We start from the raw sequence: 17564 nt of genomic DNA, 5'->3' as shown, positions 1-17564 counted from the left end.
CCACTGAGCCACCCAGGCGCCCCTAAAGCATTTTTAAAAAGATTTTTGAACTCATGCCAAAAGTTCTTAGTGTCTAGTTTTTCTTATTTAAGGATCAAAGCTATTGCCTAAACTCACCTCTGTAGTGCCTTACAGTGAAGAAATTAAGGAAGAATCTTTTCTAGAAAGATTTTTAAAGGTGGGTTTTGCTAGCAAGGAACTTACTAGTGTGGCTGGATTGTTGGGCACAGTGTGGAGGAATGTCTTGAGGCAAATTATAAGAAAGCTGTTAGTCCTGATAAATAAACTCTTTAGTTCACAGCATTATCTTCTAGGAATAGGTATTTTCTGGACAAATAGGTGAATTACTTCTGCTTGGTGTAAGAATTATTTAATATATAAGCAAGAAAGCATGCTTGATGTCATGAGGGTGTGACACGTGGGCAAGGATTATGTTGGTTTCACTTTTCACCTGTGTCCCCTCACTAAAATGTAAGCTCCATGAGAGCAGAGAGTTTTGGGTATATTGCTTGCTTTTATATCCCCAGAACCTGCAATATCTAGCAAGTGTTCAATAAATATTTTTAACAAATCTAAATTAATAAGTGCATAGAATAACAAAGAAAATTTTGGAAAGTGAGGAGATGATCTAGCAGCTCAAAAATGTACTACAAAGTTACAATACTTAAAGCAGTGTCATATTGGAACATAGATCCATTGAACAGAGTAGAAAATTCAGAATATATACATATAGAGATGTACGTACATATTTATCCATCTGTATGTATATGTATATGTATAGATAGGTATCTTCCAAACTTTTACTCCACTTTAAGAGACATTTTCTCAAGTATATTTTTTAAAAGGGAAGGGATTTATCTCATGGTTGCTTCTGATCCGACCACTGCTTCTCTGTAAGCCCCCACAATGCTTCTGTGTTCCTTTGGGTGCTCACAACCTGGAATTCATTAACTGCACATTCCTCCTTCATCAGTGCTGACCTCTCCACAAGGGCTTCTTTAGAGAACTAGCAGAGGGTAATAAGGGGCAGGCCTAGCTTTCCTTCATGAACTGGTTCTTACTTCATCAACAACTCCAACTACAGAGTTGTTAATTTCTCCAATGGAGTCATGACAGTTAAAATTATACATTAGGGGCACTTGGCAGGGTGCGCTCATTTGGTAGAGCATGCAACTCCAGATCTCCAGGTCATGAGTTCAAGTCCCACGCTGGGCATAGAGCTTACTTTATATTATTTATTTTTTTATATATTTTTTTAATGTTTATTTTTTGAGAGAGAGAGAGAGAGAGCAAGCATGAGTGGAGGAGGGGCAGAGAGAGAGGGGGATACAGAATCTGAAGCAGGTTCAAGGCTCTGAGCTGTCAGCACAGAGCCCGACATGGGGCTTGGTCCCAGGAACTGGGATATCATGACCTGAGCTGAAGTCAGACGCTTAACTGAGTGAGCCACCCAGGCACCCCAAGCTTACTTTATTTTTTTTAAGTTTATTTATTTTGAGAAACAGCATGTGTGAGTGGGGGCAGGCAGGGAGCGAGGGATAGAGAAAGAGTCCCAAGCAGGTTCCACACTATCAGTGCAGAGCCTGATGGGTGGTTTGAAGTCACAAACCTCAAGATCATGACCTGAGCCGAAATCAAAAGTTGGATGCTTAAACAACTGAGCCACCCAGGAACCCCTAAAGCTTACTTTAAATAAAAACCTATACATTAAATGTGAGGTTTCATGAGTTTGGGGACAAAGGTGCTCAGTAAGTTATACACTTCTTGGGGGTCCAATATGGACTCACTTGGTTTCTAAATTGTCTCTTTATTCCTCACATCCACCTCTTTTCTGCATAGTGCCTCCTTTTTCCTTTTCGGAAAGCTTAACTTCTAACCACGGAGACTGGTCTCACTGTGAGAGACATCCTCCTCCCCGGAAGTATGGTTCTTTAGATTTGAGTTATTTCATCTAGGACAATAGCTCAGAGCCTCAACAGAGAAATCTAAGGTGAGCTTTGGGAGATGAAATTCTGTCTGGCAGTCGCATACATGCACGTTGTTAACAAATCTGGACCTCTTTCAGATCTTCCCACCCAAGATAAATGCACATACTCTCTTTACTTCTCTGGAAGTCTATCGTGTGAGTAACTATTAGATTAGAGATATGTACATTCATATCATTTAAGGATAGAGAATGCTTGCCTATATTTGCAAGTAGAAGAGAAACACTTTCCTATTACATATAATTTGCAAGAAGACCACTATTCATGGTGAAGTAATTACTTTACATTGTTTTGCATACCAGTTTTAGTTCCTTTCTTCCATCATTGCCCTCACTAACGCCCTTCAACATTTCTGCTTTCCAGCCATGCTTCTTAGATTGGTTGAGAATAATAATAATAAAAAGGCTCAATACTTATCAACATATTTCTTATAGGATACCACCTCACCTATAAAGACTTGGCTATAGCTTTATAATAATTCTTTGTAAGGTAAAAAAAAAAATTCCTTGTAAGGTTATGCCAAATGCTATGGGGATTCATCTTCCCCTTGTGGGCTCTCCTGTGTGAGGGTCTATTTCTCTCTCTTCTCTGCCTCTGCGATTCTGCCCATGAGTAGCTCATGAGTCCATTTAGCTCTCCATCACATCTCTGCCCTTCCTCTCCTCCTGGATGTAGTCTCTTCTCTACATTTACTTGTGGAGTTTATTCTGCCGGTCTTCAGGTCATTTTATGAGTTGTTTATACTGATTTGAGTGTTACGTAGTTACATTCATGGGAGAGGTGAGCGTAGTTCCTCCTACTCCACTATCTTCCTTGAGGACTTCCCTGAAGTCGACGTTCTTCTTTGTAAAGTGATGAATTGAATTCTTAGGCTTGGCAAATTCTCCGCTCTAATTTCTGTTGGGCAATGGTGGTGTAACAGTGGTTTCATGCTTCCTGGAATGTAAGATTAAAATGGCATTTCTAGATGTTACCGAACTTCATTAATGATCAGATAAATGCAAATTAAAAGAACTTTAGAACAATGATGCATCACGTTTGGCCTATCAGATTGGAAAAGTTTCAATACTGCAAAAATATCTAGTGCTGGGGTGCCTGGTGGCTCAGTCGGTTAAGTGTCTGACTTCCTTTTAGGTCACGGTCTCATGGTTTGTGAGTTCGAGCCCCGCATCGGGCTCTGAGCTGACAACTCAGAGCCTGGAGCCTGCTGCAGGTTCTGTGTCTCTCTCTCTCTCTGCCCCTCCCTGACTCACACTCTGTCTCTCTCTCTCTCAAAAATAAATAAGCATTAAAAAAAAAAATGTAGTGCTGCCAAGGGCAGAGGGAAGCAGACATTCTCTCACAATGTTGTTATCTCTTTCTTTCTTTCTTTCTTTCTTTCTTCTTCTTCTTCTTCTTCTTATTTTGCCTTTATTTATATTTGAGAGAGACAGAGACAGAGTGCAAGCTGGGGAGGGGCAGAGAGAGAGGGAGACACAGAATCTGAAGCAGGCTCCAGACTCTGAGCTGTCAGCACAGAGCCCGATGTGGGGCTTGGGCTTGTGAACGGCAAGATCATGACCTGAGCTAAAGTCGGATGCTTAACTAACTGAACTACTCAGGCGCCCCACCTTTTTTTTTTTTTAAGTAATCTCTACACCCAACGTGGGGCTTAAACTCATGACCCATGATCTCTTGATCAGATGCTCCACCGACTGATCCAGCCAGGTGCCCCACCTCAATTTCTTAAGTGACAATGTATTATTGGGATGAATGATAAAGGTATTTGCATTTTTGAAAAAAAAAAGAGGATAAATGTGAAACCACTTAGCATAGTGCTTGACACATATATTTAATAAAAAATGTGTTGGAACTCAAATCTTTTATATTAACCTATATATCTTAAAACTTAAAAAAATTTTTAATTCCAGTATAGTTAACATACAGTGTTATATTAGTTTCAGGTTTACAATATAGTGATTCAATAATTCTATATGTAACTCAGTGCTCATTGTGGAAGTGTGCTCTTAATCACCCCCCACCTATTTCACCCATCCCTCCACCCACCTCCTGTCTGGTAACCATCAGTTTGTTCTCTATGGTTTAGAGTCTTCTTTCTGGTTTGTTTCTTTTTTTTTCTTTGCTCATTTATTTTGTTTCTTAAATTCTACGTATGAATGAAATCATACAGTATTTGTCTTTCTCTGACTTCTTTTGCTTAGCATTATACTTTCTAGACCCATCCATGTTTTTGCAAATGGCAAGATTTCATTCTTTCTTTTTCTGGATGAGTAATATTCCATTGTATATATACCACACCATCTTTATCCATTCTATGAACATCTGGGATGCTTCCATAATTTGGCTATTGTAAATAGTGCTGCAATAAACATATATCTTTTCGAGTTTGCATTTTTGTATGCTTTGGATAAATACCAGTAGTCTAATTACTGGTAATATGGTAGTTCTATTTTTAGTTTTTTGAGTAAGCTCCATACTGTTTTCCACAGTGGCTACACCAGTTTGCATTTCTACACACAGGGCATGAGGTTTCCTTTTTCTCCACATCCTTGCCAACACTTGTTGTTTCTTGTGTTTTGATTTTAGTCATTCTGACAGGTGTGATCTAGATTCACATTTCCATGATGATTAGTAATGTTGAGCATCTTTTCATGTGTCTGTTGGCCATCTGTATGTCTTTGGAGAAATGTCTGTTCAAATCTTTTGCTCATTTTTTTAGTTGGATTATTTTTTTGGTGTTGAGTTGTATACGTTCTTTATATATTTTGGATACTAACCCTTTCTCGAATGTGCCGTTTGCAAATATTTTCTCCCATTCCGTAGGTTTGTCTTTTAGTTGATTATTTCCTTTGCTGTGCAGAAGTTTTTTATTTTGATATAATCCCAATAGTTTATTTTTTTGTTTGTTTCCCTTGCTTCAGGAAACGTATCTAGAAAAATGTTGCTACAGCTGATGTCAGAGAAATTACTGTCTGTGATTTCGTCTAGAATTGTTGTGGTTTTAGGTCTCACATTTAGGTCCTTAATCCCTTTTGAGTTTATTTTTGTGTATGGCATAAGAACATGGTCCAATTTCATTCTTTTGCATGCAGCTGTCCAGTTTTCCTGGGACTATTTGTTGAAGAGACTTTTTCCCATTGCGTAGTCCTACATCATTTGTTGAAGATTAATTGACCATATAATCATTCTTAAAACTTTTAGGGGTGCCTGGGTGGCTCAGTCAATTAAGCAACTGGCTCTCGATCTTGCCTCAGGTCATGATCTCACAGTTCATGGGATCGAGCTCTGCATCAGGCTATGTGCTGACAGTGTGGAGTCTGCTTGGAATTCTCTCTCTCTCTCTCTCTGCTCCTTCCCACTCAAAATAACTTAAAAAATTTAAAAAGTGTAGTTTAAAAATTTTTAAAAACTTTTACTATAAGTCCTTGCCTATGTCTTACTACATTTATTCCCCCAATGTTTTGTGTTTTCCATTGCTATGTGAATGAAAGGGAGGATTTATTGTTTAAAAGGAGAAAGCAAGGCTGGAAAGGCAGGTAGGGACAAGACTAGGGGCCCTTGATTGATGAGGGAGGGAGAAGAGTTAAGTTTGGGTTTTATGCAGTAAGGACTGAGGAGCCATTAAAAGAATTGATTGATAGGGTAACATAATCTGAGTTACAATGTGATAATTATATATGTAACTCTTATTTTCCACCAATGAACTTTTGTTCAAAACAAGTCCTCCCAATTTTCTCCTTTCATCTATAAAAGGATGCTCTCTTCCTTTTATTCTCTGGACTTGCCTATGGTTCACCATAGTTGGCATGTTCCAAGTTGCAATTCTTCTGCTATTTCTGAATAAACTCATTTGCTGCTTGATAACCTCTGTTGTTTAATTTTTAAGGTTGACAATGCTTTAGAAGGGCCATTTCTGTTGTAGCACACAGAATGGGGACTGAAGGAACAAAGGACCAGAGCCACTGAGAGAAACAATTATGGCGAGGTCTTGTAGTTCTGAGAATTGATACCAAAGCAGCATAATAATCAAGCACCTGGTGTTTGAACCTTCTGAGGGAGGTTATTGAAGGGTCAAAAGGATGCGGTTCATCTGGTGCTTAAAAAACCCTGGGGCTCACATGCATAAAATCAGCTCATAACACTCCCCTAGTGTCAGAAAGGTACACATGTGCCCTTAGGCCTGCTTTTGATTTTTTTTTTTTAAGTTTTGATCTTCTTCTCATATTTACCAGCTTAAAAATGCCCTAGGTGTTGAGTTGTCAACTTACAAAAATGTTGAGAATTTGCACAGAAAGGTGGGGAGAGTGACTTACATTAGGGCCACAGCACAGGTTCTGAGCGCAAGCGTCTGAATATGAAGCAGTAAAGAAACGCACACATGAAGATGTTTAGTAGTAGGTATAGAAACAAGACAGGAGAGTTAGTTTCCGATTCTGTGTCTCCCTCTCTCTCTGCCCCTCCCCCGTTCATGCTCTGTCTCTCTCTGTCCCAAAAATAAATAAACGTTGAAAAAAAAATTAAAAAAAAAAAAAGAATATTAAAAAAAAAAAAGACAGGAGAGTTAAAGGAAGTAGGATTTAATGATTCTTAGGTGTAGGAATTGGGAGCTTGAAAAAGAAGAAAGATTCTTTGAGTTTTTTTCTTTTTGTTTTTTAAGTTTATTTATTTATTTTGAGAGAGCAAGCGAGAGAGAGGGAGAGAGAGAATACCAAGCAAGCTCAGCACTGTTAGTGTGGAGCTTGATGGGGCACTCAATCCCATGAACCGTGAGATCATGATCTGAGCTGAAATCAAGAGTTGGACGCTTAACTGACTGAGCCACCTCAGTGCCCCCTGAGTTTTTTTCATTGGGGTGTCTAAGAGGTAAGTTAAAAAAATTTTTTTAAACATTTATCTAGTTTTGAGAGAGAGAGAGAGAGAGAGACAGACAGACAGACAGAATGTAAGCAAGGGAGGGACAGAGAGAGACGGAGACACAGAATCTGAAGCAGGCCCAGGCTCTGAGTTGTCAGCTCAGAGGCTGATGTGGGGCTTGAACTCAGAGTGAGATCATGACCTGAGCCCAAGTTGAACGCTCAACCAACTGAATCACCCAGGCATCCCAGAGATTAGTTTTATAAATTGGTAGAGGAGCGGTTTTGGGGGGGCGCTCCATGAGGAATTTAAGAAAGATCGTGTTTAGATATGTTGAATTCAATATTTCCAGATATTATTCAGATGAGAGCTAAAAATTCACAACCACAGGGGTGCCTGGGTGGCTCAGTCAGTTGAGCATCCAACTCTTGATTTTGGCTCAGGTCACGATGTCATGGTCATGAGATGGAGCCCTGAGTCAGGCTCCACTCTGAACACGGAGCCTGCTTAAGACTCTCGGTCTCCCTCGCCCTCTGCCCTTTCCCTGCTCATACTCTCACGTACTCTCTCTCTCTTTCTCTCAAAACAAAACGAAATCACAACCACAGCTGAGTTTATGACATTATATGTCACATGGACACAGGGATGGATGACATCACTGAGGACACTTATGTGGTGATATGTGAAAGTTGAGGGCAGAAACTAAGAAACTATCACCTTGAGGGGCAAGAAGGAGATAACAGTTCTCTGAGCAGCAAGCAATAAAAAGGTCAGAGAGTGGGAGAAACCAAGAGTCTTACCTATGCTGGAGAAAAATCGGAGGAGGATCAAAGTGTCTGTGAATTCAAGGGGTCTGGGATTTAGCAATGAGGTCATTATTGACTTTGGAAGCTGTTTTGGTGGGGTGCTGGGGATGAATTGAATATTACCTTGAAAGTAAAAAGAACGAGGTGATTATTGGGACTTTTAAGGCTAAAAGGGTAGTGAATTTGAGAACATCCTTATGTACAGCTTTTTGTAAGTAACCTTAGGCAAACAGAAACAGCAGAGAATTAACCTTATAACTATTAGAAAAACATAGGAAACGTCCAAATATTTTAAACCAGTCTGATTGTGTAATTACTATAACTTTTCTGCTCGACACCTTTTGTTAGCTTCATTGCTTGATAAAGTAAGTATAGTAGTAGTCCTCCCTTGTCTGTGGGGGATATGTTCCAAGACTCCCAATGGATGCCTGAGACTGGAGATAGTACTGAATCCTAGATACTCTATGTTTTTTTTTTAAATTTTATTTTTTTAAATTTACATCCAAATTAGTTAGCATATAGTGCAACAGTGATTTCAGGAGTAGATTCCTTCGTGCCCCTCACCCATGTAGCCCATTCCCCCTCCCACAGCCTCTCCAGTACCCCTCAGTTTGTTCTCCATATTTGTGAGTCTCTTCTGTTTTGTCCCCCTCCCTGTTTTTATATTACTTTTGTTTCCTTTCCCTTATGTTCATCTCTTTTGTCTCTTAAAGTCCTCATATGAGTGAAGCCATATGATTTTTGTCTTTCTCTGACTAATTTCACTTAGCATAGTACCCTCCAGTTCCATCCATGTAATTGCAAATAGCAAGATTTCATTCTTTTCGATTGCTGAGTAATACTCCATTGTATATATATACCACCTCTTCTTTATTCATTCATCCATCGATGGACATTTGGGCTCTTTCCAGACTTTGGCTATTGTTGGTAGTGCTGCTATGAACATGGGGAGGGGCATGTGTCCCTTTGAAACAGCACACCTGTATCTCTTGGATAAATGCCTAGTAGTGCAATTGCTGGGTTGTAGGGTAGTCTATTTTTGGTTTTTTGAGGAACCTCCATACTGTTTTCCAGAGTGGCTGCACCAGCTTGCATTCTCAGATGTTTTTTCTTATGCAGACACACCTATGACAAGGTTAAATTAAAAATTAGACATAGTAAGAGATTAGCAACAATAATAAAAGAAAAATTATAATAATACATTGTAATAACAGTTATGTGAATATGGTCTCTGTCTCTCGAAAAAAAATATTTATTGTACCCTACTCTTTTGATGATTAAAAAAATGTGATGAGATGGGGCGCCTGGGTGGCGCAGTCGGTTAAGCGTCCGACATCAGCCAGGTCATGATCTCGCGGTCCGTGAGTTCGAGCCCCGCGTCAGGCTCTGGGCTGATGGCTCGGAGCCTGGAGCCTGTTTCCGATTCTGTGTCTCCCTCTCTCTCTGCCCCTCCCCCGTTCATGCTCTGTCTCTCTCTGTCCCAAAAATAAATAAAAAACGTTGGAAAAAAAAATGTGATGAGAGAAGCAAGGCGAATGATGCAGGCATTATGACACAGAGTTAGGCTACTACTGATCTTCTGAATATGTGTGAAGGAGGATGATCTGCTTTCTGACCTTGTTTGACCTCAGGTAATGGAAGTCCTGGAAAGAGAAACCATGGATAAGGGGGACGAGTGTGTGACCTAGAAGGTCCTTGTGATCTGGGGTTGGCTTACTTCACCAGCCTGTTATCTTAGTCCACCCTCTTCTCCCACTCTGAAGACTTCACACAGAACTTCTTCCAGTTTTCCAAATAAATACTCCTGCTGTTTCCTGTGCTGGCCTGTGTAGCTTCCATGTCTTCCAGTTCCTTCTCAGCTTGATGAATCTATAACCATCTTCCCAGAGTAAGCTAACTGTACTCTTTAAAGCCTTTGGGGGTGCTCGTGGTTGTTTATTAACATTTGCCTGTTCTGATTCCCATTGTACTTATGTTAAATATCCTGTATTTCTATCACCTAGCTCCAAGCTAGGTATATAGTCTGTATTCAATAAATACTGAATGAACAAATAAATAAAGATTGCAAGGCTTCATTCTCGGCTTGAAAAAGTGCAGTAATACCTTTGCCATTTATCCTTGCCATACAATATTCAATTTTGTGATTAAAAAAACTTTTTTAAAATGTTTTATTTTTTTGTATTTTTGAGAGAGACACAGTGTGAGTGGCGGAGGGGCAGAGAGAGGGAGACACAGAATCCAAAGCAGGATCCAGGCTCTGAGCTGTCAGCACAGAGCTGGAGGTGGGGCTCGACCCCAAGAATTGGGAGATCAAGACCTGAGCTGAAGTCGCCCCTCGACCCACTGAGCCACGCAGGAGCCCCAATTTTGTTATTTTTTAAAAAAACATAAATAAGTCTTATAAATATTTGAAACTTGTGAAGCCAAACAAGCCCTAATCTCATTAGTCTGTTGTAATTTTCCACTGCATTTCTAAATGTTAGAGCGGGCTCGTTTTTCCTTTCCATAAACTCTTTCCTTTGAAGTAATTATCCTCTTTCTGGCAAAATTAATAGGAAGGGGGACGGGCTTCCTTTTTTAATGTAAGTGAAAACTCAAACCAATTAAGTTTCAGTGTTACAGGAATCAAGGATGTTTTAATCTCAATTTATATTTGCATTTATGACCGTTGGCTTTCCCCAAGGAGACACGGAAAAGCCGGCCCCTACACCTGGTTTCAGGTTGATTACAATTAACATGGCACAATTTTAGCATTAAAGGTTCATTTTGTATCAAACGCCTTTTTGTGCGGGGGAGGTGGAGGTGGTGAAGACAAAATCCTCAATCAAAATCCCCGCCAAATTGCATTGTTCTTTGGGGAACAGGTTTTCAAATGCCAAGGAACAAAAGAGGGTTTGGTTTTCCAATCTTCCTGGGGCGGCAGCAGATTGTGAAGCAGCGACCGGAAGAAACCAAAGTATAAATTATCAACTGGAGGAAGGCGCGTGTGTGTGCGCGTGCACTAGGGGGCTTGGAGGAAGACTGGAAAGAGATGGGAGCACATGTTAAGGCTCTAAGGACTTTTTTTTGCAAGGTACCTCGTTACGTAATATTTATAATGAAAGGCGCTGCAACAGTATCAGCGCGCCGACCCGTATTTTCCCGGCCCTGTTTACCACCCCAAGCTGGGCTACAATGGGGATGGGGGGAGGGAACAAGAAGCGTCTGGCAGGCAGAGAGCAGGCTAAACAGCGGGAAACCAGCCACTTGCGCAGAAGCGGAGTCCCGAGAATTTCCGCCAGGCTTTGGCACCGATCCACAGACCCCGAAGGGCTCCACTGGCCTTAGGATCCGCAGTTGAATGCACAATCGGGGATCCAGCCTCCTAAGATTTTTTTTTTTTTTTTTTAAGTAAACGCGGAAAGGGTTTAAGGCTTAGGAAAATGCATTGTCTGTCGGCTCTGGGATTCTGAGACTGGGATTCTGAGGTCCTGGGGACCTCACGCTGAGAACAGCACATTGGAGCGTGGGCCAGGCCGTTCTCGTGGCGGGAGGGACGGGCGCGGCGCGGCAATGCGCGCGGGCACGGGCGCGCCGCTTCTCAGCAACGGCGCATGCGCCTGCTCGCCTTCCAGCGCGGCCGCGCAGCTTCGCGGGCTTAGCTCTTCCAACCCGAGCTCGGCTTTCTCCGAGTGCGTATCCTGGAGCTTCGGGCCGCGGGAGGCGGGAGGAGAGAGGTCGGCTGGGGCGGGGCCGGGAGGCCTGCGAAAGTCTGCGAAGGTCTGCGAGGGAAGCCCAGTCTCCGGAAGTGGCCGTTGTAAACACCGTCTCCCTAGGGCTTGTCCACTCCTGTCCCCCTTCTCTATTCGTTCCCCCTCCCGGGTCCTAGAGTCCGTCGGGTTCCAACAGTTTTTGCTCTGACCCCCGCGATCGGCCTAGACCTCTTTCTACCATTGAGATTTGGAGCTGTCCCTGGGGTCTTGGGTGTCTTGTCTGGACCACGGGAGTCCCCTGAGGTAACCACGGGGTGTGGGGGCTTCGAGGCGAACGAGTTGGTCGGGGAGGTGTTGAGAGGAACGGTATGGGTGGCTGCAGTGAGAGTTATGGGGAACCCCGAGTTAGTTTGTGGTTGTCCTGGGACTGTTGCTGTCGTTTGTGGGGACACGCCTCCAGCTCCCTGGGCTGGGCCTCTCCGCATATTTGGGGAAAAGATCCCCTTGGAGAATCTTAATCTGAGACCGCTGCAGAGGTACCCAGAGGACTGAATAGGGACCCAGAGGGCATGCCCTTGCTTCTAAGGTTTACAACTCCTGACTACCGAGCTATTCCCCTCCGATAACCAGTAAGATCTTGGAGGACAAGGACCACGTCTTTTTCATCCTTAAAAAAAAAAAAATGCCAGCCACACATTAGACACTGTATAAATGTTTGATAAATGAAAGAATGAATTGTGTTAGGCTGTTATCTGTAGCTTCCATTGCTTACTTTCAGGACTCTAACAGATGTAGAAAATTTGGCTGTTTTTCCAGGGCTGTACATTTTCTACAGAAGTAGAGCCTCCTTTTGACTGTTCTTTATTTCATCGTGATAATTATCCTAGGCAAATAAATATTTTTTCATTTTAAGTAGATCTCTCATGATTCTGCGTAAGTTTACTCACCAATTTCAGTTGGTGCTCACCTCTTTCGAATACAAAACACATCGGTGTTTTGTATAGTTCACATAATTTTGGAGAGAAGAGCCTCCCATTTGTCACCTCCCATTTTGTCACCTGTTTTATTGAAGAGTTAGTGCCTAACAACAACAAAACGATGGTAGAGCAGAAATTACAGTGGTTTCTCATGAAATGAAGAAGAAACAAAGGCAGTGCAACCTGCTAAGAGGAAAGAAGGGAGTAGTTTTAATCTGGAGTTTTGTGTATTAGTCCTGGGATAGAGTTTTATTAGCCTAGTAACCTAAGGCCAATCACCTAAGCTTACTAGACATTAGATTCCTTATCTGTGAGATTAGGAGGATAGACTTGGTCTTTAAAGTCCTATTTAATTCTAAAATTCTTTGATTGTCTCAGCCCCCTTGTCATGGTTTGTTTTGATGAAAGAACCAGACATCCTTTTAAAGGTGACATATAGAAATCTGCAGATAGAATTCCCCAACACAGATGTTATTATTGAAGTCAGCGTTGTGTTATGAAAAAGGGTGGGCTTAGGAGTCAGCCAGAAGTGAATTTGAATTCTAACCCTCCCACTGAATATCTTTATGCAAGTTACTCAGCCTCTCCAAGCCTTAGTGCTCCTTATCTGTGAAATGGGCATAATCATCTCATAGACTGTCGGGAGGATTCAGTGACATCAGGGTATGGTTAGTGCAGTAACTGGCACATAGTAAGTGCTCAGTAATAGTGGCTTTTATCTTTTCATTCCCCCCTCCTCCCTTTTCCCCCTGGATCTGTACAGACACACTAAGAGATGAATACATTCTGGATGATCCACTGAAGGACTCGACTGTGAGGTAGGAAAACTTTGTACCAGCAGTGGCTCTGAAATCTAAAGTAGAATTGTGTTTCTGGCTGGTATTTACTCTTAGGATGTCAAGATCATTGATCCCTTGGTCTCAATTGCCCCATTACCTATTTCTAAATAACTTGTTATTGAAGAAGGATATACATAATATCCCTCATCTATTTTAGTAGGAATGGTGAGAATAGTCCAACTCCACTACCAACAGAAGATTAATCTATTAATACATTAACATAAAAAGCTGAATTAAACTTTGCCTTTATCGATCACTGCTACAGGATAGCCTGGTTTGGGCCCAAGCCTGTGGTAGTGCATTTGGATTGAAAATCCACTGGAGATCTGAGTCCTCCTTCATTAGGAAGCCCCTGACTTGTAGTTAGTTTGGATGGGGTAGGGGTGCAGGGAAGAATGAGGTGTGTTTGAAAAATCTGCGGTAGTGAGTAGAAGTGTTTCCCTGACAAGCAACGCCTCACATGTTCTCTGGCTGGGCATGAACCATGTCTTGAAGGCCAGTGGCAAGGCACACAGCAGACCTATGGAGTCAGCCAATATGGGCTTGAATCCAGACTCCGTCGTGTACTAGAGATTTGACTTTGGACAAGTGATTGAATATTTTTAAGCCCTAGTTTCCTTAGATAGAAAGGGGGGACGTTAACAATATCTCCCCCTCGGGATTGGTATAGACAGAAATCAGATAATCTATAGAAAGTTTTTAGCACTCTGTCTGGAGAGGGGATCTTTGTTAGTTGTTGTGATGATAGTAGGAGTGGCTTTGAGGTATCATAATTTGTTCATAGATAATGGCGTATTGAGTGTTTTCAAAAGGAAAGCATTATTTACAGAGTTAGATACATATTGGAGGAAGGCTGATGTTGATTGCATGTCATAAGAAATTTGTAATTACTCGTACAGATTAGCTAAAGTGTTTATTTTAATTTGTGGCATCTCATAGGAAGTTTCAAGTAAAGCTTGGAACGCATTATGTGAGGACCCTGTAATTCTTTGACCGAACTCCCTATTTCATTGACATTTTCATTACTGTACCTAGCTACTTGCCTCATCATTGGTTATCTTCTTTTCCTTTTTTTTTTTTTTTAAAGTTTATTTATTTTGAGGAGAGAGCATGCACGTGTGCAGGGGAGAGGCAGAGAGAGAGGGAGAGAGAGAGAATCCCAAGCAGGTCCCACACTGTCAGCACAAAGCCCAATGTAGGGCTCAATCCCACGAACCATGAGATCAGGACCTGAGCCAAAATCAAGAGTCAGACACTCAACCAACTGAGCCACCTAGGCACCCCTAATTATCGTTATTACTTTTAAAGTTTATTTTTATTTTTGGGGCGCCTGGGTGGCGCAGTCGGTTAAGCGTCCGACTTCAGCCAGGTCACGATCTCGCGGTCCGTGAGTTCGAGCCCCACGTCGGGCTCTGGGCTGACGGCTCAGAGCCTGGAGCCTGTTTCTGATTCTGTGTCTCCCTCTCTCTCTGCCCCTCCCCCATTCATGCTCTGTCTCTCTCTATCCCAAAAATAAATAAACGTTGAAAAAAAAAAAAGAAAATTTAAAAGTTTATTTTTATTTTTGAGGTGGGGGAGGGGCAGAGAGAGGGAAACACACAATCTTAAGCAGGCTCCAGGCTCTGAGCTTTCAATACAGAGCCCGATGTGGGGCTCAAACCACAAACCGTGAGACCATGACCTGAGCCAAAGTCGGATGCTTAACCGACTGAGCTACCCAGACGCCCCTAAAGGAGACTTTAGATAGGATTTTTTTCTTTTGATGATGAATTTAAAAAATTGGGGTATAACTTACATCTCAAAATTCACTGTTTTAAAGTGTACAATTCATTGGTTTTTAGCATATTCACCATGTTCTACAACAATCACCACTATCTAATTCCAGAACACTTCCATCACTCCCAAAAAGAAACCCAGAACACTCCCCAGAAGAAACCTCATACCTATTAACATTCAGACCCAATTCCCCTTCTCCCTGTCCTCTGGCAACTACAAATCTACTTTTTGTTTCTATGTATTTGCCCATTCCATACATTTTATATGCATGGAATCACAATATGTGGCCTTTTGTGTCTGGTTTCTTTCACTTAGCATACTGTTTTCAAGGTTTACCCATGTTGTGACACATATCATTACTTACTTAATTTTTTTTTTTTTTCAACGTTTATTTATTTTTGGGACAGAGAGAGACAGAGCATGAACGGGGAGGGGCAGAGAGAGAGGGAGACACAGAATCGGAAACAGGCTCCAGGCTCTGAGCCATCAGCCCAGAGCCCAACGCGGGGCTCGAACTCACGGACCGCGAGATCGTGACCTGGCTGAAGTCGGACGCTTAACCGACTGCGCCACCCAGGCACCCCACTTAATTTTTTTTAAAGACTTTATTTGTGAGTAATCTCTACACCCAACATTGGGCTTGAACTCAATCGGTTCAAGAGTCGCATGTTCTACCAACCGAGCCAGCCAGGTGCCCCTACTTAATTCCTTTTAATTTAGCTTTCTTGGAACAACTTTATTAAATTTGGTAAACTACCTCTTCCCATACTTCTCTGCCCAAGATAAAATTAAAACACAACACAACAGACATTATTAAAGCCCTATCCTTTTCCTGTGAGTTAGGGGTTCTGTTTGTGCATTTTGTGACACATATGTATACGTGTGTGTGTGTGTGTGTGTGTGTGTGTGTGTGTGTGTGTGTTTCATCTTTTTCACAAAAATAGAAACATTTTATATATCTGAATTTTAGCCTTGGACATTACTGTTAAGTATAGAAGAGTTTGTTCTTTCTAGGTTTTAACTCTTTAACTTCCATTGTGTATTGTGAGGACAGTTTCTCTGAAGTCTGACCTTTGGGGGCACGGTGGTAAGGTGAAAAGATTTGGGGACTCAGTATCAGAAGAGCTTGATTGAGTCCTTAGTATCCACCATTTAGTTGGTGACTGGCCTTACGCAAGTCGTTTAGCCTTTTTGAATCAGATGAGTTTCCTCAGTTGAAGTGAGGATATAAACCTCAGGTAAGATAATCTTTGCATTGCAGTGTCATAGGGGCCAGGGTTCTGCGTATGAAGCACAGGTACAGGGTTTGGCACTGTATTAGGTGATCAATAAACTGACAGTGGTATTTGTTTGTCTGCCACTCTTCCCAAACTTAGTCTTTAGGGTCCATGGGGAAATAGAATTCTTCCCTCCATGTTGGTAAAAATTCCATCTTTGTCTTGGGTCACACTATTGTAGTATCAGCTAAATCACTGATTGTTTTTAAATATCCCTAGGTGTTTGTCTGTAGGAATCACTACTAGGTTCTCAGCATCGAGGTTCTGTCTCCATCTTGATTGGCAAAGCAAAGCAATGGCCTAGACCAAACTGCAGGAGGAAACAGGGCCAGGAAATCTCAGAAACGAGCCACCATACCTTTAACGCACAAAAACAACACAAAACGGCATTCCATGAAGTCAGAAAAGCTTGCCTGAAGTTTGTCCCATTCTCAAAGTTTGTGTTCAGTGAAAGAGGGTGATAGAGAGTAGGGTTTGTGCTCAGTAACAGAAATGTACAGTGACTGAGAACTGTATATATGTTGGATGTATTATTTCTATCTCAAATATATGAGATTGATGTAATTATTCCCTTCTTAAGGTTGAGGAAACAGGCTCACATGGTAAGCCACTTGCCCACGGCAACACTCATAAAGATACTTAAAGGCATCCTAAGTCACATCTCTCCAAGTCCGAAGCTATGGTCTTTCTGGGATGTTGCACTTCTTCTAGGGATACCAAGGGACACTTCTGGGATCTTGATTATTTGTATCTGTTTGGGCTTAATTATTGTTATCTCTGTTTAAAATATTTCTCCAGAGATTCCTTCATACTATAAATATAGTAAAGCAACTTACTTTAAATAGTGGGCTTTGTATAATTTGGATTATCTCTCATAGAAGGGCGTTCCAGAGAGGTTAGTGTAAGTGACAACTACTCTCTTTATTCTTCCTTGGTCCCTTAAGAGAAGGACTTTAAAAATTACCATGAGATCATTTGTTGGGAGTACTTTGGTCTCTTTGATTGTAGCATTGCATTAAAAGTATCTCACTTATGCCCAGCGCCTGGGAGGCTCAGTCGGTTAAGCATCTGAATTCAGTTCAGTTCATGATCTCATGACTCCTGAGTTCGAGCCCCGAATCAGGCTCTGCATTGACAGTGTGGAGCCTGTCTGGAATTCTCTCCTTCTCCCTCTGCCCCCCAACTTGTGCGCATGCTCTCTCTCAAAGTAAATAAATAAGCTTAAAAAAATCTCATTTATGAAAAAGGCTTTAGGGACTTAAAAATGTCCCTGGACTTCACTTTCTTTCAAACTGAATTCTGTTCCCTAGAAATAGGTTCTACATTCCTTTTCTAGTTCAAGAGTAATTGGTCACTAT

At 41.6% G+C, this 17564-nt stretch overlaps 1 protein-coding gene across 11 annotated transcripts in view; it reads left to right on the top strand.

Moving 5' to 3' along the window:
* The first annotated feature begins 7557 nt into the window (after positions 1-7557).
* CCDC171 (coiled-coil domain containing 171) overlaps positions 7558-17564 on the top strand; it is a 351008-nt gene continuing 341001 nt past the window's right edge. For 6 of the 11 annotated variants that reach the window (XM_047831056.1, XM_047831054.1, XM_047831058.1 and 3 more), the window contains exons 1-2: positions 11357-11640; positions 13078-13132. The gene's annotated coding sequence lies outside the window, so the exon portion shown is untranslated. Of the gene's footprint in view, positions 7609-10592; positions 10719-11273; positions 11317-11356; positions 11641-11842; positions 11967-13077; positions 13133-17564 lie in introns of those variants that run through there. The other 5 variants (XM_047831050.1, XM_047831051.1, XM_047831053.1 and 2 more) reach the window with 5 other exon arrangements.

This window comes from Prionailurus viverrinus, chromosome D4, assembly GCF_022837055.1.
Source record: "Prionailurus viverrinus isolate Anna chromosome D4, UM_Priviv_1.0, whole genome shotgun sequence".
Classification (NCBI taxonomy): Eukaryota; Metazoa; Chordata; class Mammalia; order Carnivora; family Felidae; genus Prionailurus; species Prionailurus viverrinus.
This window is presented reverse-complemented; position numbering and strand designations above follow the sequence as displayed.